Source organism: Stegastes partitus, unplaced genomic scaffold (genome assembly GCF_000690725.1).
Source record: "Stegastes partitus isolate 25-593 unplaced genomic scaffold, Stegastes_partitus-1.0.2 Scaffold223, whole genome shotgun sequence".
NCBI lineage: Eukaryota > Metazoa > Chordata > Actinopteri > Pomacentridae > Stegastes > Stegastes partitus.
Window position 1 is genome coordinate 240,372 of NW_007577954.1, and position 27,480 is coordinate 267,851.

At 41.7% G+C, this 27,480-nt stretch overlaps 1 long non-coding RNA gene across 1 annotated transcript in view; it reads right to left on the bottom strand.

The window, feature by feature from the left end:
• LOC103356819 (uncharacterized) overlaps positions 1-5,281 on the bottom strand; it is a 7,229-nt gene extending 1,948 nt beyond the window's left edge. The window contains exons 1-2 of the long non-coding RNA XR_520158.1: positions 5,188-5,281; positions 4,699-4,702 (exon numbers count right to left, since the gene is read on the bottom strand). This is a non-coding gene — a long non-coding RNA (uncharacterized LOC103356819). The remainder of the gene's footprint in view (positions 1-4,698; positions 4,703-5,187) is intronic.
• Between the last annotated feature and the right edge of the window lie 22,199 nt (positions 5,282-27,480).

The window sequence follows — 27,480 nt, forward strand, 5'->3', positions numbered from 1 at the left end:
TGAGTAAAAGCAATCTTTTAATCATTTCATGTGAGGGTTATGGATTGTGTTTACTGTGTTTTTGGTTGTTCCTGCTTTTTTCCCATAGACTGTATAAAAGATGGACGTAGCTACCGTGACGTCACCCGTTGGTTTCTGCACAGAGAAAATGAAGCCAGGGTTTTGCTACTTCCTGGTTGACATCTTGGATTTTTGGAGCCAGTGACGCAAAAACCGTCGGAGGGGGGCGGAGCCATAGGAGCAGCGACTGGTCAGATGGATTGAGAGGCAGGCCCTCTCTGCCCGCCCACTTTTACCGCCTTCTGCTCACTTCGTCTGTATCGTCGCTGCCGACTGTCAATCAAGCCAGCCACGCCCGTTGCCCCGCAAAATGTTGATGATTTTTTAAAAATTCAGTTTTGATTTATTTTCAGATTGGCCACCTGATCTCTGGACTTGATCATGAAAACTAATAAGAAAAAAAATCCTGAGCTGTAGGAATGCAGTATTTCGTGATCTGTGATCACTTCTTTTCCAATTCATGTCTATGGGAGCCAGGGCTTTTTGGAGCCAGCAGCTCGCGGACGCAGGTTTTTGACACTTTCGGGTTGGCTTCATTTTTCAGGGCCGGTTGCTACGTCCATCTTTTATACAATCTATGTTTTTTCCCTGTGTTTTGGTTGGCGTGTCTTTTTCCTGCGGCTGGGCGGGGCTGATCGGAGGAGGACGCTCTCGTGCTGGCACAGCTGCAGCTCATCTGCTCATCAGCGGATAGCCTAAAAGTCACGGTTTGACAGGACTCCAGCGCCAGATGATTGTGATACCACTCTGGTGGTACAGTCAGGCCATTAAGCTAGAGTTCCCTGTTTAGCTAATTTCGAGTTTTGAATAATCTTGTATTCTCTCTGTGTTGTCTCCAGTGTCCTCTCCACCACTCCAGCACCCAGCCGTCCGCCCTTCACGCCAGCTTTTCCCGCCACGAAGTCTCCAGTTGGGATCTCACACGTCACGGCCCCCTGCACCAGAAAAACCTCCACACGAGCACTTCACCTGAGCACTGCCACTGGGAAACCACCACACGGACTCCTCCTGAGCACAGCCACGGAAAACCCTCCGCACAGACTCCTACATGGTGAACTCACCACACCGAAGACCCCCCTCCGCACCACCACAACAACACCGCAATCTCCACTTGCCTCCTGGTGCCCGTCACCTCCCTACCCTCCTTTAATAAAACCTGTTTTTCCTTATCCATTCCCCGTCTCCTTTTCGTTTGGGTCCACAAATACACTCGGTGGCCACGAGCAGTCACATTTTATAGAGAATTCCTACATATATTGGAATAAAACACAATGTCACGTCACTTTGATCATTTATAAAATGCTAGGCTTGGTATACAAATCATTCCCTCTCTTCTTGCTGATATGACCCCTCAAAGCATACTGTTAGCAGGAGATGTGTCACCAATGAAGTGTTAAAAATCAATGCTGATTATTAAGAACTATCCAGATAATCCAGATCCTCCATCATTTGATATGATTTTACTTGCATTTTTTTTTTATTAGCCTTTATATCAAAGAAAAAATGTGTTATGAAATTGTCCTGTTTTAGATTGATCTTAACATAAAATGTGGATAGCAGAGATATCTTTTTGTAATCGTGTAGGACAGACTGTCTGCATTATTACAACCATTGTGGTAAGCTAAGTGGCTGGTGAGTGTACATGCATGTATTTAAGTACCTGAGCACAGTGGTGCTTGACCTAAATGCTGACGTCAGCATGCTGACATACTTGCAACAGTAAATTAGCACGAAATACAAAAAAAAACAACTCCTGCTGATCTGAATGTCAAAAGTACTTTACAACTCGAAGGACATTCCATGCATGAAGATCTTCACCAAGATCAATAAGGTCATGTTTGCAAAGACTGTGGAGATATAAAATTGTTTTTTGTATGACACTGCTGACAGACAGACAGACAACCAAACAAACCAACCAACAAACAGTTAGGGAGACGGATCCTTGATGTTTAAAGAAATTTTGACCTGATGATAAATTCATCCAATGAGAAACATAAATTCTGGTGTGAAACTTGATGACAATCCATACAATATCTAGTGTAAGATATGAGACAATTCTGGTAGTGTAGCAAAAATTAAACGGTCTAATAAATCACATCCACCCAAGAGAAGTTACGGCTGATGTTAAATTATAATGTAGCAAACTGGAATGTAGACAGAGACGGCTATAAAAACACTGTAAGTAGATTATAAATAAAAGCCATGTAGATTGTGTAGCTTTTGAAGGAAGAAGTAACAAAATCTTGTCTACAAGTAAAAACTGAAATTATAAGCAATAAAACAAACCCTTATTTTAAAACGATCATGAAAAACATATGTAACAGATTCATAAAATATTAAAGGCTAATAAACCTTGTGAACAGATTGCCAAACTGCACACACAAAGTGATAAATCCTGTACATGGATTCCAGTTTGTTCGCTTAATATTGTTACATTTTTGGGAATAAATTTACATGTCTCATATTCCCTGATCTTCTAGTGGGCCTTAAAATAAAATCATTTTTTCAACCTGTGCACACTATTTAACACTTTCTGTGCACGTGAGAGCAAGCCATACGTCTATTCATCCACATGGACCTTCACATTAATATTCTTTGCTAACACAGAAGAGATCTCTGCATTGCACAATCACTGTTACTTGACAAAAAATGACAATTTTACACACAATGGCTGCGGTCCGGCAAATTTTATAACATAATTCTAAGATTATCAATGACATCATTTAGGGGAAAAACCTCATCAAGTCTGACTTTGACATGCCACACAAAATCTCCTGTATGTGTTTAGTTCAGTTGACATCTGGTGGCTGTGGACATTTCTGCCTTTGTTACACTATTTTACTCGTTCATTCAGAGTTTTCATTTAATTCATCACCTGCCTCTCAGCCTAATAGTAATTTGTTTTAGGAGCATACACATGGTTTCTCAAGACTTGGGATGATTGTAAAATTGATGCAACCAACAGCTTGCTGATTTTCATCATGATTTAGTGTGACAGGATCGACATAATGTTGCAATAAAGTGATGAAACAATTTTCCAAAAGTAGCAGCGATGTGGTTTGATAGCACTTTAACGCCATCCTGATGACACTATATACTTTTGCTCTCTTTTTCAGATTAATCAGTCTATCTCCTACTTGCTTCTTTCAAACTTTTATTCCCATATTCTCTTTGAAGTAAAAAAAAAAAAAAGAGAGCATTTTTATTTTCATCATCAGTCATTAAGCAGGTAATTCAGGTTGTCAAGCACTGAGATTGATATCACTGTCTTGTGAAAGTGAGGCCAAAATGCATTAAAGGCTTTTAATTCACTTTTAAAAGTGCAGCTTTGGGCCATATTCAACAATGTCAGCATGTGCCTGTATGTGTGCATTAGAGTTGCTGCATGTAACTCTTTAATACCCACGTGCATTCAACCATGCACTTGTGAGTATATTTATAGGTCAATTTGTATGTGCCTGCATGTGTGTGATTTAGAAAACACATGCAGAACAGTAGGAGTCATGTCCTCTTGCCAGTAAAAGGCAGAATTTATTTCAGAAGTAGGCTACAGTGTTCTTCACAGCACCTCCATCTTTGCCATAGGGGAGTAATGCTGCTGATTTAGCTCCTTTCACATTACACCATACATGACCAAGCAGACCTAATTTATTTTCTGCCCATCCCTCCCCCCTCCCTCTCTCTCTCTCTCTCTCTCTCGCTCTCTCTCTCATTCCCTCTCTCTTTGCTGTACCATTTCTTTTCATTTATCTCTCTTATTCTGGGGTGAACATGGGGAAGATTTTATGACTTTACATGTAACGCAACACTGACTGAAATGTGATCCAAATGTTTGGCAGTTTCTCTCCCGGCTACAAATGTCAGCTCTGCACATGTCATTCCTAACTGCCCTACTGCTTCGGCCACAAAATTGCTACAATCACACATTTTCAAATGCTTAGCAAGTGTGGTCACAGTTAAAGTTGCTTTATTGGCTGTGTCACTGTGAGAAGCTCAGCAGTAAATTTTCCTGAGAATTCCAGTGCAGTTGTTGCCTTACATCCACGCTCCTCTGCTCCCTGTGTCTCACCGTCTTTGAGTGCTCTACGAGGCAACTTACTAGGCCTAGTAACAGACTGCACACTGCTACCTCCTCTCTTTTCTTTCTCCCATCCTTTTTTTTTTTTTTTGGACTCCCTTCACCATAGTTTACATGTCTTGCCATACTGGTACACTATATGTGGAATATTTTACTGTCTTGGGGGCTTTGAAAGGATTTTTGTGAACACTATAAAGCAAGAAATATACAAAAACTGCACCACATGTACAGTAGGAATGAGCACTCAACCCTCCCTTAAATCAGATCATTTTAAAAGCCAGTCTTTTGCTGACCAATCTATTCATCCCGGCCTCCACCCTAAGTCAACTTATTGGCTCTATAAAGCAACCTTACGTGTTCTTTTGCTCTTATGAGAATTTTCCACTACAGGGCGTTTTCACTTGAATGTAAACACGCCATTTATATAAATATATACTATCATCACCCCTCCATCTGTGTTAAAAATCTTTACAGGTTAGGAGGTGTTACTTTCAAACCATCATAAAGTATGCAGCAGAAAAAAAACACTGCTATTCTTTATTGTTGACATGCCTTTGCACTTGACTCTAGTTCACTTTGTGCCCCAAGACAGCAGCTGCTGCAGTGTTCACAGTCTGCCAGCTAACTTCAGCACAAAGGATGAGTTTGCTTCAATCTCACATAGCACAAGTGGATGTAGGGTTGATGTTTCTCCGTGTGAACAGGATATCAGGAATTAAAGGAAATGCTGAAGAACTCTTTCTTTCCTTAACTGTGTAATTTGTTGTTGACTGTTTTAAACCACAAACGTAGCTGTTGTGCAATAAATTGTACTAATGAAACTTCTGGGGACCACTGGAGGGTTTTTTTTGTGACAAGTTAAGGTTGTGTTTTGTAAGTGACATAGTTTGTAAGATATTTCTAATATTGGCAAGGAGTCAAGTTAGAATCACGTCACACGTCATAGCCATTTACCAAAGAACGCTCGTGCCATACGGAAGTCCACACAGGACTCAAGAATTACTATTGCAACAACACATCATCAGTAGGGTAAAACTAACCTGTCTCACGACGGTCTAAACCCAGCTCACGTTCCCTATTAGTGGGTGAACAATCCAACGCTTGATGAATTCTACTTCACAATGATAGGAACAGCCGACATTTTTTTTTTTTTGTAGTGTCTATCGACAAGAAAATATTCTGCAAGTCACTTTGCCTGTGACAAGGTGGGAAGTGCAACCTGGCCCAAGCACCAGCAAGGAACTAGCACCTGGTTCTTCTTGGTGGAAAAGGGGTAGCCTATGTGAATTCTCCTCAGCAGTTCCTCCTCCTCCACCTGTCCTCCCCCTCCGTCATACCATTTCAAACATCCTTGGCCTTGTTCCTCTTCAGCCTCTCCTCCAATTTTCTCCTGTAGGCGTCTTTGCTCTCTCTGTGTCTATGTTTGTGTTCCCTTTGTACAAGTTTGAGTTCTGCTCAGTCCCCCTTTCTGAAAGTCCTTTTTCTTTTTGTTGAGGAGAGCCTTCAAGTTATTGGTTACCCAGGGTTTGCTGTTTGGGGAACAGTGGACCACTTCAGTGGGGATGATGTTGTCCATGCAAAGCCCAATGTACTCAGAGACACAGTCCACAATTCCATTTATGTCCTCACCATGAGGTTCAAACAGCGCATTCCAGCTGATGGCCTCCAGTGCTCCTCTCAGTGGCCTCAGGAGACCACTTCCTCACTGTCATCACTGTGAGTGGCTGCTCCTGAACAACAGGTTTGTATGATGGGGACAGGATGATAAGGTTGTGATCTGACCTACCAAATGGGGACAGGGCAGTGCAGCTGTATGCTTCATTAACACTGGTAAACAGCAAGTCTAAAGTCGTATGTTCCCTGGTGGTGCATGTGATAAATATGAAGGTGGAGGAACACATCAACGAACATTCAAAAGCCATTTTACACGATCATCCATATAATCACTACTTGGTCTCACAAATATAGAAAATGAGGTCTGGGCCAATTGATATACATCAGATGTTGTACTGGGACAATCTTTGCAGAAGTGCCTTACACTCAGAGGGCATTTTGATTTTTGGATTTTTTTAGGAGTAGCTTCTTGGTCTAAATCTGGATATAGTGACAAATTCAATACATTTTGTTGTTGTGACATGTACTGTCTATACTAGACACATACAAGTACTATAAATTCATACATATATATTAGTACTTAAAATGATAATGCTATTTTTTAACTGAGGCACATTAGCCTTGGTTTGGGTACCTTTACCTCGGGCAGTGATTACTTTAAGTTGTTTGTACAGTTTTTTACAGCAGCTTTATTAAAAATGCAGTAGAGTTTTGATGAGGACTATAAAGAGAAAATCATTATCTTTAGTCATGGAACAAGGAAGCACCAGTTTCAGACAGCACTGGTGTACTTGACCACTCGACCACTGTATGTCTCATTGCAATCAAACAAACTCTTATGGGGGAAGACCACTGATTCTTCTTGATAATCAGTGTAAAAACAGTAAAAGGTTATTAAAAGACAGAGAAAAGAAGAAAAGCAAGTAAGTATAGGCTCAGATGTGTACAAACATACCTCTTTTACACGACAGCCTTTCATAAAGAATGTGATTATGTTTATACAATGAAAACAAAAGAGACAATTACAGTCTGGTTAATGCAACACATGTAAGACTTGAACAGCTATCTTTTAAAAATGGAGAAAAAAAATAACTGTCTATCATTTGTTTTAGATGAAAGTCTAACAGTTTGAGAGCTACATTTGCCTACATTTTAATAAAGCACTGTAATTTAATGGCCCATTGATATAGTCATTCCACATGTACACAGCCACTCCTCGAGGGACTGATTGGTTTTAACTGCTCAGTTATGAACACATTATGAAGTGCTTGTTGTGATGCACTCAAAGGAGTCAATGCTTGTAAATACTTGGACATAAAACAATGAAATATGTCTCAACATTAAACAGTGTCACCAGTTAGTAATGTGTCTCAGTTAAGAGGCAAAGATGAAAGGATCATTTCATTTGTCACTGTGAATGCATGCAATCCCACATCAAACCTGACATGAGAAGCTTTACCAGAACAATTTCAAAGAAAAAAAAAAGTATAAATAATATATATTAGCTGACCTCATTCAGACAAAACCTGGAGGAAAGACATAAGAGGACAAAAAATATACATTGACACACATCTAATGGGGGTGGTACAATTAAAATTCCAAAAACCCACCATCTTGTCATGAGACTGTCTGCATCATAACACAATATAGTAGAAGCAGACAAGGTTTTTGCTTTAACTTATCATTATGAAATAAATGTTAATTGCACAATGTAATGGCTGTAGAATAATGACACTATCAGCAGTTAGACTGGTTCCATATAAACCTCGCTTTCACTTTGCAATTCTGTCCACCACTGGCTCCAAAGTCTCCAAGGGAAAGGCTAGATTTATGGTAAAAGAACAAATGGAGTAACTGCCGAAAGTACCCAGCAAACGAAAAAGAGCCTCTTTGTCAGAGGAGGCGAGAAAGCAAACAGGGATAGTGACAGAAACTACAGTCAAATAAGAGTAAACCCTGAACAGACATGAGGCCCTCTTCCACTGCAGGAACATGTGTGCTGCTATAAGGCCTGTAGAGTCTCTTTAAGGGTAATTTCCAAGGAAGAAAACACTTTTGAATGGTCCTGATAAACTGCAGAACACTGACTGGCTAATCCTTCAGGAAGCTTCACTGATTGGTTAGACTCTGAGAAGACAACACTTATTAGATTCAACAGGTTTTTCCAGGGCCTCCACCTCTGGCTGCACCCAGTGGCGATTTTCTCTCTCTCTTCCTTTTCCCGAGATGGGCATGTGTGGCGGACATGTGAGGTGTGGACAGGTGCAGAGGGTCAGCTGATTACCTGAGTGCCTTCACTTGCGGCAGGATGTGGTTTGTAATCATCTACTCACCTCTACTCACCATAAAAGCTGTCTTCAAACCACAAGAAGATGCTGGACCATAAATGACTCTCAGTTAGTGTTCCTCGGCTCTGATCTGTTTTGCTTTGTTTGTTTGACTCTTGAATCCTACTTTTCCTCCACTCTGTTTCTGCCTCAGTTGAATCTGCCCTGCCGATGCTGGAACCCTGGTCAAATCTTCACTCCAGTCAACACTGCAAACTATGGCTTCTTCTCTGGAAAAGACCTCCAAAACATTCTTCAACTACCTCTGCATCTGTCCGCCACCTTTCTGCCACCTCGCCCTCTGTCCATTCTCTGGTGTCTGCAGTCAGTAAGTCTTCAGTCTCCTGCTGGGTTCCTGTTTTATTATTTGTAGATTTTTGGATTTGTCTGTTGTTTTTGCCAGTTTGCTAAACTGCTTTTTTCCACCTGGCTTGGTGGTGCAAGGTTCGGGTCGGATAACATGGCATTTAAATAAGATCGCTAACATTCCTGGGTAATTCTGGTTTCTAGTAATTAATCCGTCCTGCCTCTAGTAGTCAGTTTTGTTCCGTTGACCTGTAGTTCTGGTCACATTTCCACTCTTGTCTGCTTAGCATTTGACCTGTTACCTTTGACCCAGTTTCCAGTTTCTGTTCAATTGTAAATAGAGTAGCATAGCTTCCTGATATCATTCCATTCTGCTTGAACCCTGGAATCTGTTGTTGTAAATATAATTGTACCTTATTCTAAGAAGTCTGTCTCTGTTGTGTCTCTGCCTGAATTTCTGAGTCCGATCCATGAGACGTTTATTGTCATGTGCACAGAAAAACTAGACAATTACACTGTGCAATGAAATTCCCACTTTGCTGATCCGTATAGAAAAAACTAAAGCAATTGTAAATAAATAAGCATCCTTCAACTGACAATGGCAGTAGCTGTAAAGTGCACTGAGCATTTGTAAATGTTGGTTTGGATAAAGTGACTATGGCAGTAGCAAAGTGATTACAGTAGTGATTCTAAAGTGTATAGAGTTCAGTGAGATAGTCCAGTTCAGTGTGAGTGTGTAAGAGCGCCATTCACAAGCCTGATAGCCTGTCGGTAAAAACTGTTCATTAGGCTAGTTGTTCTGGATTTCACACTTCTGCAGTGCTTGCCTGATGGCAGGAGTGTAAAAAGACTGTGTTGGGGGTGTGATCTGTCCTTGATGATGTTGTGGGCCCTCCTTACCCCTTTTCCACCAAGAAGCACCAGGTGCTAGTTCCGTGCTGGTGCTAGGGCCAGTGCTTAGTAGGTTCCAATCTAAGAACCAGTTGCTTTTCCATCAGCAAGGAGCCTAGTTAGAGCCACGCCATACGTCACTGCGTACATAGCTGTTTACTGAACAATGCTTACGCCACACGGAAGTCCACACAGGACTCCAGACTAACTTTTTTGCTGGTTTTCTCATTTGTTCGCACTTCTCACCTTGTCACAGGAAAAACAAATGACTTACGGAACATTTTCTTATCGATAGACACTAAAATTTACGTTGTTCCCCAAACGCCTCACATAGCAGGCTGCAGTAGCTGCTGTTGGTGGCTGCGGTGCTCAGACCAGTGTGTGACTAAAAATGACTTTTAAAAAAGTAAACCAGGGAGTTCTAATGTCAGATTTGTCAAAGATGAAACCAAGTGATTTTTTTCTCATGTGGTCTTTTCTACGAGTGGAATAAACAGCACATGTAGGTACGCTCCATTTTTCATGAGAAAACCGCATTTCAAAGCGTAAACACAGCAGTACACTGAAGCAATAAAAGTACTGTTTTCCACTACTGTGGTGCTGCTGGTGAGGCACAGTTGTACTGGCTTTCAGGGCGCAACAGTTTGTGCAAAACTTCCGTGTGTCCCGGGACTCATTTCAATGCATTTGTGATCGGATCAAGGATATCCTGGCGAAAAACAACACAAATCACCGCTTGTGTGTCCCATTCATTCATTGGTCTTGGTGGTCACGATAACTCCACCCCCAGCCCCTGACGTACTCGGTTCTTAGCTCTGGCCCAGCAAAGAGTTGGTGCTTGCTAAGCACCAATTTTGAGAGCCTGGAGCTGGTGCTTAGGTGGTGGAAACACAAAAACTGGTGCTAAGTCAGGCACTAACATGGAACTAGCACTGGAACCGATGAGCTAGGCTACTTTAATCATTCACTGGAGAACCTTCCTGTCCTGAGCTGTGCAGTTGCCGTACCACACAGTAATGAAGCTGCTAACATCACACATTGTATTCCTGCAGAAGTTACACAGAATTTCGGCTGGCACGCCAAATTTCCTTGGTCTTCTCACAATGTACAGCCACTGGTGGGCCTTCTGCTATGGCGTCGTGAGAGTGGCAGCCAGTTGCAGCGGCTCCTACCTACTTTCTGTGTTTTGGGCTATATACTTTGCTTTTTCTTCTATCTTTTTAATATTTTCATTTCACACAGCTATATCACATGTGTGCGGAAACAGTGGAGATGCAGATGGCGTTTTTGTTGGTCTGTTCTTTGCTTTTTTTGTGAGTTTTTGAGGTCCGCGTCTGGCGAGCCGTTGAGCCATGGCTCTATTGTTTCTACACTCATGAACTGCTGTTGGTGCTGAACCAGGCCACAGCCACCATCGTGGGAGAGACCGGACATCCCCGATGAGTTCCGCAGGAGGAAGAGGGGATGCAGGGCAGGAGTGAAACGTTGGGAGAAGAGGAGATGCTACAAGCCATCAGTCTTGCCCATCAATGTGAGGTCTCTAACGGGATGGAAGAGCTAACAGCGAACAGCGAACAGCGCCGGCTGCAGTGGGAGTACCGGGAGTGCTGCCTTATGTTGTTCACAGAGTCATGGCTGAACAAACTCACTCCGGACTTGCTCGTAACTTTGGACGGATTTCACTTGGTCAAAGCACGAAGGATGTCAAACTGTTGGCGGTTGGTTTGCGGCCATTTTACCTGCCGAGGGAGTTTTTGCATGCCCTGGCGATTGCAGTTTACATCCATCCATACATCAACCGGAGACGGTGGGGCCTTGGACCTGCTGTGTATGGACACCAGGGATGCGTATGACTTAATTATTGTTATTTTCTTGTATTTTTTGATATTTTTGGATGCTGCTGTGGCGTGTATGTTTCCCCCAATGGGGGATCAATGAAGGCCACTGCGTCGGGGACTATAGCCCCTGCTTATGGGATGCCCGCTCAACTGGTTGAGCTACCGAACACTGAGGAACTTGAAGGTTTTCACAATCTCCACCTCATTGTCTCCTATTGGTTTGTGCAGGTCTGCCCTCTTCCTTCTATCAACAATCTTTCCTTCGGTCTTCTCTGCATTAAAAGAAAGATTGTCGTCCTGTTCTCTCAAACTGCAGAAATTCTATGGTGTCCATGATGGTCCCCTGCATGTGGGTCTTGACTGTCTTTTTCGAAACTCTACATCACAATTGGAGTAAGTGCAACATGAAGGCTTGTGAGAATGACAGGTTGAAGATGTCCACAAACACCTCAGCCAGCTCTGATGAGCAGTTCCTGAGTGCTGTCTGGGCCAGCTGCCCTCCCTCGGTTTATCCTCTTCATTACCTAGTGCATATCCATCGTTGACACAGTGAGTGTTCTGTATTCTCACCTCAGGCACAGCCTCTCTCTGTTGGTTGAGGGCCTTGAAGTGAGAGTCATTCAGCTTCACTTGGAAAAGACAAACGTCATTTTATCGTCCTTCTCACATAGCAGTCTTTCTCTCTCAAACATTCACCACACAGACTAACATAGTCCTCCACTGTTTTTATTCCTTTGTGCTCATAAAATTGGAGTTATGTGCAGTAACTACTATTTGTTGGTGTTTTGACATCATTGGTTGACTTTAGTTGAATCGCTGGCTGCGGCTGGACCTAAAGATTATGAAGTTAAATCTTTCACACAATATATGATTTCATCTGCTGACCATCAAAACCAGCTGGCCCATACTGGATCAAACCTGATCCAGTGATAAGTTAACACATGCAAATCAAATTCATCACCAGCATAATCAATCAATGAAGCCAGCTTCCAGAGCAACATAACTGCATTAGTGTGCAGTAATGAGTATGTTTGTCAGGAGTCCTGCCCCCCTACCTCTGTCCAGTTGACAGCCCTGTTCTCTTTCTACTTCTTTCTGGGTGGGGCTGTGGCTGAGTGAGTGTGATTGCAGGACTGGAGACAGCTGCGTAAGACATTGAGTCATCTGCACTCAACTATCCACCCCCTACAATTTAAGCCTGGATCAAACTTCCACTCATTGCCAGAACGTAGACTCTCTGACACAATCAGCTGTGCTATGCCTGTTCTTTTTCCTGATTCCAGCCTCAGAGACTTAGCCGGACTTTGATTGCCCAGACCAGGCCTTGAACCTTGGCAAGTCTCTAGGGTGGGTCTGTGTCTTGTGCCCACGTTCTGGGTTCATTGACTAGCCGTGACAATGTTATTCTTTGTGTGGCTACCAGAAACAGAAACACAAACCAAACAGGCGTGTAACTGCATGTTCTTGCGGTGGTGTAGGCAGTTACTTTTCTGAAACTGCATGTACTTGTGCAAACCAGGCTCAAACTAAAAAAAGAAAAAAAAGCCTGCAGAAATAAGATTGAACCTCAACCGATAGAAGACACATGACCTCCAGAGGGGGGCTGAACTTACCATTGTTTTTTCCACCAACCCTGTAAAGTACTAAAGTTCTGTTCATTATCTTTTCTTTTTTTTTTTTTTAAATCTCTCAGGCCCTCAGCTTCTGCTTCTCCTTAGCTTAGCTTCTGCCCTGTTCCCTCTCTGTGGGCATGATCGCGTGGCATTGACCTAGTGACTCAGTCAGTTCATGCCACTTTCATTATATACCAGCTTGTTTAGGCTCATTTGTAACTCATCTCTGCTTTGCTGCCAGATTCCTGACCTCTCTCCTACCACTCTCAGATTGCTAGCACCACACACCAGCCCATTCAGCCTTGACCTAGCAATTCCATCCTTCCTGGATATGCTACCTGGATCACCTGCCTACCCCTGCTATTGCTCCATTGACCACTGTCCAACACTCAACCACAAAACCAAACCCAAACACTCATCCCCCCATTGACTCTGGAGCAGAGGAGAGCTTCATGGGCTGCAACCTGGCCGAGCACCTTGGGATTCTTAAAGAGACACTCCGGTCCCCATTCACACAGTGCTAAAGCATTGAATGGCCACCACCAAAAAAACATCCTTGTAAGCCTTCTACTCTCAGGCAACTAGAAGAGCCTCCTTTTACATCTCATTGACTCCTCTCCGATCCAAGATTTTCCACGGTTAAAATAACTCCCATATGGACTGGTCAGGCAAAACAATAACTTGACCTTAACATGCCATGTAAATTGTATGCCTTAACCCTGACCACACTAGCTGTCCAGCTGCCTGCAAAGCCAATAGATTTGCTGGATGTAGCAAAGATCTTTCATGACCTCATCCTGGTTTTTTAGCATCACGATCTGTCCCTACTACTGGTCTCTGGTCCACTGAACTTCTGCCTGACCCTCCCCTTCCTTGCAGCCACCTATACAGTCTGTCCAAACTGGGACAGACAGCCATGGAAAACTCTTTTAGAGACAGCACAGGTCATCTGCCCATCCTCCTCTCCATGGGGTGCAAGTCTATTTTTTGTCAACAAGAAGGATGAGTCCTTAAGACCTAGTATTGATTGTCAGGGAGCAAACAACATCGCCACAGCATAGTCGCCTCACCCCTGAAAGCTCAGACATCCACCTCCATCACCTTTAAATAATCCCCTGAGGTTGAGTCCACCCTCCAAGAACTAAAAGAATGCTATGTTTCAGCCCCCATCCTCACTCACCCTGACCCAACACTATAATTCATCAATTCATGATCGTGGACACTTCTGATACTAAGGTGGGACCTGTGCTGTCCCAACATTTACCCGCTGATAACAAGCTGCATCCCTGTGTGTTCTTTTCCTGGAGAATCTCACCTGAGGAGAGGAACTGTGACATAGGCAACTGTGAGCTCCTGGCTGTCAAGTTGGCTTCATTCATAGTCTGGACAGGCCACAAAAACCGATCTTACCTTTCTTACATTGTTCTTTGGTAGATTTAACGTCATACTAACTTATCATGCTGGTTGTAGAAATGTCAAATCTGATGCCCTCTCTGGACAATTCACCTAAGAGGTATCACCAGCAGAACCTAAGCCCATCATGCCATCCACCTGCTTCATCACCTCTCCTATCTGGAGAGTCTGTAATTAGACAGGCCCAGTCATAGCAGCATGATCCAGAAAATGGACAATTAAATATTGTCTTTGTTCTTGTCCTGCCTCAGGTTTTGCAATTGGCACAATCCACCAGACTGAATTTCCATCTTGGAGTCACACAAATGCTAACATTTTTGGTGGCCCACCATGCATAAGGGCACAAGAGAGTTCATCACAGACTGCTTCATATGTGCCTGGGATTAGGTGTTAACCGAGATCAGCTCCAGACGTCTTCATCCATTGCCCATGCCCAAAAGATCGTGGTCCCACATCTCCCTGGATTTTGCCACTCGACTGCCAACCTCTGATGGTACCACAGTCATCCTAACTCTCAGAGTTTGATTTTTCAAGGCTGCTCGTTTTGTGGCTTTTCCCAAACTCCCCTTTGCCAAAGAGTCTGCTGACATCCTGCTATCTTAGTTTTTTTTTTGTTTACATGGTCTACCTACTGGCATAGTTTTTGATAGGGTTTCCCAGTTTACTTTCTTACCACTGGCAAAAGCTTTCTGCTCTGCTCTTTCAGCCACAGTCAGTCTTTTGTCTGATTACTGTCCACAATCTAATGGCCAGAGGAAGCAAGCTAATCCGGAACTGGAGACGGCTTTCTGCTGTGTCACCTCAGAGAACCCTACATCCTGGAGATTCTAACTCCACTGGGTGGAGTACACACATAACACACTCCCAAATGCTTTATCTGGGATGTCTCCCTTCCAGCATTCTCTGGGGTATCAACCTCTGCTGTTCCCTATCCAAGAAGCAGGAAATAGCTGTCCTATCTGTTCACCCCACTTTCAACGATGTGAGAGTACCCAGAGACAGGCCCGCTCTCCTCTTCTCAGAGCCTCTAAAAGGTGCAGGCCCAGACTAACCAACATCAGTTACATTTTTTCCAATTCAGTTTTATTTGTATAGCGCATATTTACAACAACAAGTCATCTCATAGCGCTTAACAAAGGCAGAGACAGAAACACCCAACAATCCAAAACATCTGGATTCCCTATAAGCTTCAGCAGTCCGCAAGCAGTCCGCAACTGTGGGAGGGAACCGAAAACCCCCACAGGGGAAAAAAAACCTCAGACAGAACCAGGCTCAGGGAGGGACGGCCATCTGCCGCGACCGGTTGGGTGGATGCAGGATGAATTATAAAATTTAGTTTACAGTTAAACAAGTTATTAGAAGTTATTGTCCTTTTGTAACAGGAGGCATCATGGTGGGGGCAGCAGAATGCACATCACACTCCTGGCCCAGCCTGGAGTCTAAAAAGCTGTCCCCCCATTTTGTGAATCAAATACCACAAGATGGTTTGTGAAGATGATGTTAATTTAATACCATGAAAAAAAGGTGTATAGGTAGCTAAAATAAATAGGTGAGGAAAAGGACAATCTCGTTTCATTCAAACATGTGGTATTGACTCGTTCTTCAATTCACTTTGTGAATCTTTCCCTATTCAACCAAAATGGACCAATATGTGACATGAGAAACCTATTTATGCAGCTCAATCCTTGTGCTGAAGTCTGGTTGTCACATGGCAGCTGGGACTGAATACATTGTGTTGCTGACCACAAAGTATACATAAGAAATGATGAACAGATGAAGGGAAAACTTTCAGTAGTGTCTTCGAGTGTCTTCCTCAGGAAGGAATACAACAACACAAAGCAGGTGAGCTTTACCACATGTGAATGGACCCATCTATATGTGCGTTTGGGTGCACATCAAAGCCTTCTATGGAGGCTGTGGAGCTCAAATAACCTCATCCTCACACTGACCTGCAGTTCTTTTTCTTTGCTGAGTGCAGAAACAACATAACAGGTTTGTGAAGAATGGGAACAAGGGGGTAAATGTGTTCACTTTGTTATGTTTATTCCCTCTCTGGCTACATGGCTGATTCATTTATTTATTCAGAGAAAAGAGCAAAACACAGAAGAGGGTATATATATATACACACACACATACGGCAGTTCAGCAGGGTTCGTGGGGAGGGGTTGGACTATAACGGAGGCCTTGCAGTTCTTTTTCTCAAGCAAATAAATACCGAAGTAGTTCAGTGGTTCAATCTTTGCTTGCCCACATGCACCTCGAGGCTGCTTTTAATTGAGAAAGTATGTTGGTTGACTTATTGACACAATATGATATGGATTTGTTTAACTGAATACACAAATATTTAGCTTTTTTCTTAGTCCTTCATTAGTCATCGTCTTCCATTTCTTTTGGATTTTTTCTTCCAGTGAAGTCCAACACATGCTGCTCTTGTCACATAGTGTGATATCACTTCACACACATGTGCTATGTGAACAGAAGATTCTGTGAGTTCTTCTGGGATTCTTAAAAACAAAAAAATACACTGATTCCAAAGGCAGATTTTTGATGACAATAAAGCTAAGTTGGTGGAACAGAAACCTGGAACTGAACCATGAAAGTACAATATATTCAGTTTTCCCCAGTGGACACACACACACACACACACACACACACACACACACACACACACACACACAAAGATCAAGTTCAACTGAAATGGATAATGATTGATATTTTTAATGACCCCTTTATAATGAAGATCTGGTGGAAAAGGCTTAATTTAAATTAATAATATTTTGGTGTTTACACAGTAAGGACAAACACAAATACATTTACACACACATAAAAATAAAAAAAGGATAAAGGAATAAGCTCACTTACATACACAATAAATGAAGAAAGTAAAACCCAGAGGTGCACAGAAGGGGACCACAGCAAAGCGGCTGCACTGTGCTGAGGTTAAGGTTCTGAGTGGGTGTCTACGATCAGGTATCATCGGATCTCCCGCTGCAAACACTTTCACATGCACCCCAGTGTCAAGTCAGGCCTCAGAGCAGTGTGTTGCTTAGTTTGACAGTGGGTTGTGGGTGTGTTTTGAATTCAAAGCCAATCTAACTGCTGGTGTCCACCAGCCACAATCTTCACCAGGTGAGATCTGTGGTTATGGACTGAAGCAACAAGAGGTCCAGACAATCACAGACTAAACCTGCACAAAAGTCACAGGAGAGTCACACAGGGCGATATCAAGGGATATGATCATAGACTGTATAAAAGATGGACGTAGCTACCATGACGCAAAAATCGTCGGAGGGGGGCGGAGCCATTTACCTATTTGTGTAAATAAACAAGTGATATTTTTAATATGAATACATCCAATTTTGTTGACAAGTGGCTGCGGCACTAGGAGGACTTACCCTATAGGTTTTTATGGAGTCTAATTGTAATGGATTCCACAAAAGCAAATTACCTCAGTTTCATCAATTTTAAACTGCATTGTACAACTTGTCAGATGTCATCCCTTGCATGTGGTACTTTACAAACCTTCAGTCGGGTCTGTTCAGCACTGTGCAGTGGGTGTCGATGAGCCTCCCTGTTAGTGTTACAGCAGAGGAAATGTTATGTCCTCACTGCTGGAGACAGAAAGCACTTTTTTAAATGTATTTTTTATTCCAGAACATGTTGAGTGTTTAGCCAGTGGTGGGGGTCAGCAAATTCCCGTTTAATTTTGTCCATCAGTATTCAGACTGAAGAGGTTAAAGATTATATTTTACACACCAGTCTTCCAGTTATGATATAGATCTGTCTATTTAAGCTTGAATCTAAAGAACAAAGAAAGTGTAACTGTGAAAATACTTATGTCTTAGATTGTGTATGTTCTGACCACAGTAAATTCCTCAATTCGCCCTAGCTACACTGTCATGTTAAACATGTTTCCAACTGTGTTATCTTACAGCCTTCAGTTTGAAGAACTCAATTCACCCATGATGCCCTATTGCTGTGGAGAAGAAGTGCCAGATCCAGGAACAGGTAATACTGCAAATGAAATGTTGCAACTGGATACAACGTGTGGTCAGTAATTTGTGAATTCATCCAATACTAACCAAGAATCTGAACGCGATCAAAGAAGCAGAAGTGTTGGCAGTCACAGAGCACCAGTCACCTCATACTCAAATGTATGGGGCTTTTACTTTCAGAATCCTTTGCGCACAAAATATGTCCTCCCACTTTGCGTCTCCATTCACGACACATCTATTCTCATTCTCTTCATCTCCCCTAAAGACAAGTTGAATAAGAACACATGATTTCTTATAGCTGCATTTGTTGGTCCGTTCGTTTATTACAGTACCTGCAATGAAGGTTGCCAGCTCACAAATCTCAATGAGGTCAGAGACAGTTCAGTAGCACATACTTAAGTGTCAGGGTGTTGCATGAAGAGGAGATAATACATCTTTAACTCTGTCATTTGCGCCTTCTGCTCTGGCCTTCACCCAACATGTGCTGCAAACAAGTTTGCTTTGTTTCTCCTTCTTCCTGGAAAGAGTTAGATGACTGGAGGACCATCTGCACTACTTGACTCAATCTATGACATTGATTACAGTGGTATTATAAGGCTTTGCAAACCCTAATTTGTTAACAAAAAGAAAAGACTAAAGGAATAACCTTTCTGCATTTTGGTCATATGTTGAAACTAAATTATCCAATCCCACAGACCAAGCCTTCATTCTTACCACAGGACGGTATACTCATGTCTGACTTTTTGAGATTGACTGTCGCTATTCTGAGATAAAAACCAAAACCCACGGACTGACAGCAGTGTCAAAGGGTATGTCTGTGCAGAGCAAGCAGCAGTAAAGGATGTCACATCCATTTCTGTTTTTAGAACATATTTGGGTTATGGCACACACCTATGACTTTTGACTGAAATAGGGTGTCTCTCTAAATAACAGAGAAGACTGCTACATCGTGTCATGTCAGGTTTATGTCTTTAATGCTAATGCTGGCTCAGCTAAGCCGCTGTAGTGTGAAAATGAATGCCAGCATGAGTCAGATTAGGGATGTTAGTTTTTGTGTCAGGTAGGTTACATTCAATATCTGAATTTTTACCATGTTTCCATATTAGTCAGCTTAAAAAGCTTCGTTATTAGGTCCTGCTATAGTAGCACACTGGTGATGAAGGATTATGATTTCCAGTACCATCTAACAATGTCTGACAATTCTTTACTATAATTCTGTGGTGCCCATATTGAATACAGTGAAAAAACACAGTATTCTTAATGACATCTGTCATTTACACTGATCAGTTCTAACTGTGGTAATGTGTGATTCCCTCAGAAGATTACTGAAAGACCACAAAGACCCTGTGAAGATCAGAACACGATGTTGTAAATACGTGGATGTGGACTTTATAAATAATGCCTGTGCGCACACACATATTTGTACCTTGATTTGACGAGATATGACTTACGTGCTTATCTAAGCCATGGAAGTGCAGATTACTAAATATTGATTGGCAGAAAATGTGTGTGAATTTTACTTGTGAAACCTCTCATTTCATTACTTTGTTGCCACAATATAAATCATTTCTGTTTCTGTGTAGTGGGTTTACAAAAGATAGGACTTTGCTCTAAATTTCACTAATCGTAACACTTTGTTCTAAAACATAACATTAACAATAACCAAATAATGACCAACATATGAATGTAACTCTTCACATAAGCTCCTGCTGTGTACATACACATATTCACTAGGATCTGATGGATGTTTTTTGTCATGTCCACACCACCTGGGTTTTGTTTTTGGGTCACAAGAGATGCCAGACCTGGCATGGACTGTTGGTCACCCATTATAACAGCAGTAGTCTGCTGAGCCACAGAGACCAACCATCCAGCAAGCCATTATATCGATGCTGCGCTTTGTAGAAGCACAAAGATCAACCATCAGACCTTGTCTGGAACTAAATGACAGATAACCCCCCTTTCCTGTCTGAGTCTCTCTCTATTTCACTCTCTTCGTCCTCTCTCTTTCCTGTTGCCTTTCTTGATCTCCTTGTCTCTCCTCTCCATTTCAACAAGCTCTCTCTTCTCTGTCCTCTTTCCCCAGTGGTCTCTTATCTCTCTGTTTTAACTCCCTTTCTACTGTGCAGTCTGTCTCTCAGCTTTTCATTGTACTTTTATCTGTCTGCCTCCCCTTTCTCTCCACTCACTTTTATATTCCCCATCTCCCTAAATCTATCTCTCTTCCTGTCCATCACATCCTGTCATGTCTGTGAATCTGGCTGCTTGGAAAATGCAGGAAATAGATGATGACTTACTATGCCCTCTGTAACACACCTATAGGGTGGGGCCGACTGAAGCCAGGCCCTGAGCAGGCACTAGTGTCAGCTTAACAATACGGAATGGGAATGGTACAATTTGGATAGCTGACAGGATTCACAGCTTTGGTTCAGTAGAGGCAGAGCAGGGAGAGGACACACAGAATCTAGAACTGAAGGCAGGGAGGGCAGGGAAATGCAACATCCTTCAAGCAAAAACATCTTAGCCTCATCGACAAAACAATGCAACGTGGCCTTTATTACAAGTTAGCAAGTGTGAACAGATGTATCATGTCATTCTCCATATTTTCATTGTGACTAGTAGCATGTGTATTGCAGGTATCACAACTGTCGTAATGCAATAAAAGAGCTCAGCATGCTCTGTAAACCTGTAGAAGCTTTGCCGATTCACCCTAAATCTTTTTGTAACAACTCCTGGTATCATGAAGATGGTCCACTGGAGACCTGACTGTGTGGAAATTACAGCTCTCCTCTGCTTAACAAAGGGACAGAAAGAAATACAACATAACTAAAAAAGATTGCGCTTCTCAAGTTGGTTGTAAGGTTGTGAAAGAACAGCTTAATAAAGTACATGCAGGCTTTTCCTACAAGGCAACATCTTAGGATGAGGTAATGATGCAGAACAGTCATAAGTCTCATAGCATTTTACTTGATATTGCACTGCAGCTGTGCATATCCTAAAGAAAAAAATACATTAAAATCTCTAACAGGCTGTGAGCCTTAGGCTAGGACCCTTGGGTACCAGCTGATACAAAGGAGGAGCGACTTAGTGGGGTAATGTAAGTTTGATAAGGATGATTAAGTCAAGGTTACACTGTTTTTCCATTTTTGATAACTTAATTGACAACACATTTTCAAGTGTAAATACTGTACATATGCATCTAGATTAGACTCTTGTTTATAATGCAAATTATGAACCACTCACTTCCGTTGTAAATGAAGGACGTCTTTGTAGGGAAAAGAACATGTTTGCAACATGGCAGAAATAGGTAGATGACCAGGTTTTTGTCAAGAGTGAATGTCTCTTTGTTTGTACACAGCACAAAGTATTGAAACAGAGAAGGAAAAAACAAGCGTGCACAATGTTTGATAACAATAAATGTCATGTATCTTTACCAGCATGCAGTTTGGAGACGATCTTACACTCCTTATATATTTACAGTGATGTGACAATACATAGACTGCTCAAAAAAAAAATAAAGGGAACACTAAAATAACACGTCCTACATCTCAATGAATTAAATATTCCAGTTGAAAATCTGTATTCATTACATAGTGGAATGCGTTGAGAACAAAATAACATAAACATGTTCAATGTAAATCAAAAGTATTATACCATGGAGGTCTGGATTTGGAAACATACTAAAAATAAAAGTGGAAAATCACATTACAGGCTGATCCAACTCCAGTGGAAATTCCTAAAGACAAGTCAAAATGAGGTTTAGCAGTGTGTGTGGCCTCCACATGCCTGTAGGATACAACGCCTGGGCATGCTCCTGATGAAGCAGCTGATGTTCTCCTGAGGGATCTCCTCCCAGACCTGGATTAAAACATCAGTCAACTCCTGGACAGTCTGTGGTGCAATGTGGCATTGGTGCATGGAACGAGACATGATGTCCAGGATGAGCTCAATTGGACAACTGGCCTGTCTCCTGGTATCTCCTCCAGGCTCTGGACACTGTGCTGAGAGACACAGCAAACCTTTTTGCCATACCTCGCAGTCATGCGCCATCCTGGATGAGCTGCACCACCTGAGCAGCTTCTGTGAGCTGTGGACACTTCTCACTTACCTCTTTCTACCTCTGGGGGTGAGAGCACTGACAAAATGCAAAAGTGACTAAAACATCAGCCAGAAAGGACGAGAACAGAGACATGGTCTGTGGTCACCACCTGCAGAACCACTCCTTTATAGGGGTTGTCCTGCTAACTCCCTCTCTTTCCACCTGTTGTCTGTTCAATTTGCACAACAGCAGGTGAAATTGATTCACAATAAGTGTTGCTTTCTAACTGGACATGCTGATTTTGCAGAAGTGGGATTGACTTGGAGATACATTGTGTTATTAAGGTGTTCCCTTTGTTTTTTTGAGCAGTGTATATTTTTTCAGTAACGAGAGGTAATGAATTAAAGTTTAAAATGTAGCTATTGCACCACAGTTACCCATTTCAGTACTGCTCAAGTAATGACAAGGCTGTCTTATTCCCATGTCCCACTTTTGTAAACTAGCAGTTCAAAGTATAGGTTGGTTGCCTGTTAAAAAGCAATGGTTAAATGTTATTATTCTATACATGTCATATGCACTAGATGCAAAGTGTTGGTCTGACTTCAAGTCATGCACAAAGCAGTGATGTCTGACCGGCGCCATCCCGGGCACATTTGAAAAGCTCTATTTGTGAATAGTTGGTATTCAGCAAAATGCTCAATTCATCTACTGCAATAATCCACATTATGGACAGAAGCGCTCAGCTGCATAAAGAGAAACAAAAGTCAATCATAACAATTAACTTGCCCAAGACACGAACGATGTCGGGAATTTTGAATATTTCTTCAAGTTTAGTTGAAACAAACATAAAACTATGATGAAACTGAATCTCATGAGGACCGCTCCAGTGAAGGAAGTTACTGAATTGAGTTGCATTCTGCTCCAGAAGAGAAGTTCATTGGCGTTAGCAGCCTCAGAAATCAACAACTAGCAGCAGCTCAGATTATAGCCTACGTCAGTGTTTCCTAGATCTCAAGTGGCAGACACATCTCAAGGTCAACTGTTGAGCGGAGGCTGTGTGAATCAGATATTCATGGTGGAACTGCTGCACAGAAACCACGAGTGAGACCGAGAAGACACACCAGTGGAATTCTAGACTTTGGTCTGTTTATTGCAGATGTGAGATTTTTGGTTCCAGTTCTGTGTCGTGGTAACTGGAGGGGGAACTAATTGTATCTGCATGTGTGGTTTACAACACAACATATGCTGCAACAAAATAGGCTAAAAAAAAAAACCTTTCTGTAAAGATATACCGTTCCATCTGGTTTGAGCTTAGTGGGATGAGCATTATTTTTTGTTTTGTTTTTTAGCAGAACAATACACTTCCAGTCTCTGTATGAGCTGTTTAACCAAGAAGTAGAGTGATAAGCATTGCATTGCATGACCTGACCTCTACAATCGCCCACATAAACCAAACTGAGATGATTTGGGATGAGTCGGAGAGCAAAGTGAAGGAAAAGCAGCCAACAAGTGTTTAGCACATGTGGTAGCTCTTTAAGACTTTTGGAAGGGCTCCAGGTAAAGACCTCCTCAAGCAAAGGCTCCCTACTAACACAGTTGGTGCTTGTACAGGAGATACAAAATACCCCCGACTGCTGAAATAAACAAAGTAAATAAAAGCTTTACTTTGTTCTGCTTGCAGTGCTTCCTCTTGCACTGTGGTATCTTGGTAGCAGTAGGAGTCACCTGGTGGGGCAGGTGGAACCATCACTTCAGACCACACATATACACAAGTGTCTACACAGTAAACATTTTCTTTTGGCCCTTGGACACATACAGCTAGATTCTTATATATCACAGTGTTCACACTGTATTTCTCACAACAGTGCTGAGCACACTCTGAGAATAATTCTGTGACCTTTCAATTCGAAAATCGAAGTAAAAAAAACATATTTCTGATGGAAGAGAGTGCATAAAAACACCATCTTTTAAAGGTGACTCTCAAAATTGTTCCACCTCTTTTACTGTCTCTGTAGAGAAGATAGGCATCAATGCTCTATGCAGGGAATGTTCTGTATGATCACAGACAGTGCAAATAGGCAGAAAAGCCATTTCAGTCAGGAAATGAGAAGGCAGTGACTTGTGGAGGCTCTTCAAAATGATACTTATCTGCCAATCAGAGAGGGAATCTGAGATAAGGAAAAGCGGATTGCAGATGAAGAGACACAAGGAAGTGAGGTGTTGGACGAGCGTCGAGGGTAAGGAAGTGAACGAGAGAGTGACAGTGAGAGATACAAGGGGAAACGAGAGATTGGACGGTTTGAGATTGCCGGCGAGTGAGGGAGGAGGGTATGGAGTAGGTAACAGATTGCTGCTGAAAAAGCACACGTGGGTCATGAAAGAGAAAGAGGGTGTGTGGGAGAGAACACAAGTGTGACTCAGACAAATAGAAAGTGTGTGTGTGTGTGTGTGTGTGTGTGTGTGTGCGCGCTGGGGGTGGGGTGTAATGGAAAGAGAACATCAGACTTTTTTTTTTTCCTCCCTCTTTTTTACCATGTGCAATTGGGAAGATACCAATTTCGCGTCAAAGTGAACATTAGATGGAAATGTCATCTCCATACAGGTAATTTACTCTCCCCTGCTTAAAATGTGCTTTTCAAAATGGTAAAGGTCAGGAGGGAACAGGCTGATGGTTATATGCACGGTGTAATGATGAGCAGGAAGAGCAAGCTGAAGATCCCCCTACGGTCGTCCTCAAATGTATTCATACCCTTCCATTAAAAAAAAGGCAAAATTCACAATAGTCACTCAGATAAGTAATAATAAATAAAAATGTGCTAAATTATAATTTAGTGAAATAAGACATTGTTTTTGAACTGTGGTTGAAAGGAATCATAAACAAAAAAAATAAAAAATCTGTCCTAGACAAATTAGAGCACTTTGCTGATGAGCAGTGGGCCAAAATCACAACACCTGTCAACAGGTACAGAAGTGTGATTGAGAGTTACAGAAAACACTTAATGGCAGTGATTGGCTCAAAGGGTTGCTCAATAAAATGTTAGTTGATGGTTCCCATCATGTTTGTTTGCTTGTTTTTTGTTTGATTTTGTTTTTCAAATATTTCTGTTGAACCACAATTCAAAAGCAATGTGATGATGTTCATTCAATTTTTTATTTATTACTGCTTTTGTCAATTTCAAGTTATTCCAGTGACAGTTTTTTTTTTCTTTAATGGGAGGGTATGAATACATTTGAGGACAACTGTAAATAAAACAAAATGAAATATTCTCAGCTTCCTAAATATTGAGGATCCTTACATATTCAGTATCAAGTAAATCAATACATTTTCATACAATTTTATTTGTGTTTTTTTGTTTCTTTTTGTTTTTTTGTCTTTGTCGTTTACAGCTGTGTTGCTTTTTATTTAATACTGTCATGAGTTATTCCATACTTGAGCTGTGATGTGGGACAAAAAAAGTCCCATCCAGTCTTCATGCAAATATTTGAGTTCAAGTTCTTCTCCTGGTTTCGAAATAAAGAAAATAAAGGTATAGGTAGGCCAGAATGAAATGTATATATATCTACACATAAAAAGTGTAACTTGCCTTATCCTTAATCCTTTATAGTTTTATGTGTTTTAGTGCGATATGGTTTCAGAAGTATTAATTCCCAGAGCTGGTAGATCCCATAGTTGGTTGATTCAAAGTAAGGTGGTTCAATTGAAATTATATATATATGTTTTTATATTTATACATATATATGGTTTTTTTTTTCTTGGTCTTTATTAAAGGTACATAATTACAAATAATCAGTAAATATCTGTGTTGACAGATGGCCCAGCCCTTGTTAACATCTCCCTTGAACATTTTATGTACAGAGGCGTGTACCAACAACTCACAATCTGCATTTCAACAATCATCACCAGTTATTGAGCTCTTGCTAGCCACTCAAAGTGAAAGCACAATCTACAGAATAAACTTCCAAATTCTGTGTGAGGTTTAACAGAATTCAGTAGTGGTTACTTAACAACTGCAATGATGAAGTGGTTTGAATTTCCTCTATTCAGATTTGCACCTGCCACTGACTGCTGTATCACAGCAACAGTGCCTGAGCTCATGGACACTGTAGTATTTAGACTGTCTCTGCCAAAATGATGAACAAGATTGGGTTTTTTGGGAACAAAGTTGACATAATTAAGTCTAAGGGTCACAACATGAAGCAGGTTGTTTGTGAGAGTCCTGTGTGGGGAAAAAAAAAATGTGACAGAAAAGAGAAAACATAGAGTTTCCACTGATCAACTTTATAGCTTTATCCATATTCACCTCTGAGGTCACCAATCCCCATGCACTTGGAAACATGTTGTACACTATTGATCCCATTTTTAAAAAGATTTCTTTCTTTTAAATCACCTTATTTTTTTAGAAGTGATTTAGTGATTTATGGCTTTGTAGCGGTGTTATACTGCACAAAGACACCATGGTAGTGCTGTTAATAGAGGCTTTTAATTAAATATATAAATAAATGACTGCATAAGTATTCGCTCCCTTTAAAGTGGCTCACCTAATTCAATACGGGTGCTGCCAAAGTGAAATGGAGAACATCCGAGAGCAGCATCAGCAGATAGTGGTAAAGACATCTTTATCCAGAAGGTCCGGTCAGTAGGGAATCTGTGCTCCTGGCTTCATCTACACCATATAGACAAAACAACACTCCATGCCACTCCATGAAAAGGTTACTGAAAACCACAAGTCAGGGGAATATCCCTGAATCCCTGTCACTAAACATCCCTTGGAGTACTGTTAAATCAATCAAAGAAGTAGAAGTAAAATGACCCATGTGTAAATCTGTACAGAGCAAACTGTACTCAAAAACTGAGCTACTGTTCCATGTAAAGGACTAGTGAGGGAGGCTGTCAAGCCACCTATGACTCCTTTGAAGGAGTGACAAGAATTTGTGGCTGAGATGGAAGAGACTGTGCATACAGCTGCTCTTTATTAGTCGAAGCTTTATGGGAGAGTGGAACAGAAAAAAAACGCAGTTGAGAAAAGCTCATGTTAAATCTTGGCTGTTGTTCACCAGAAAGCAAGTGGGAGACTCTGAAGTCAACTGAAAGAAGGTTCTTTGGTCTGATGAGACCAAAATGCAACTTTTTGGCCATAAGACTTTACACTATGTTTGAGAGACAGCAAACACTGAACATAAACACAAACACACCATCCCCACTGTAAGGCATGGTGGTGGCAGCATCAAAATTTGTGAATGCTTTCCAACAGCAGGCACTGGAAGACTTGTAAAAGTAAATGGTAAACATCAATGAACAGTATAGG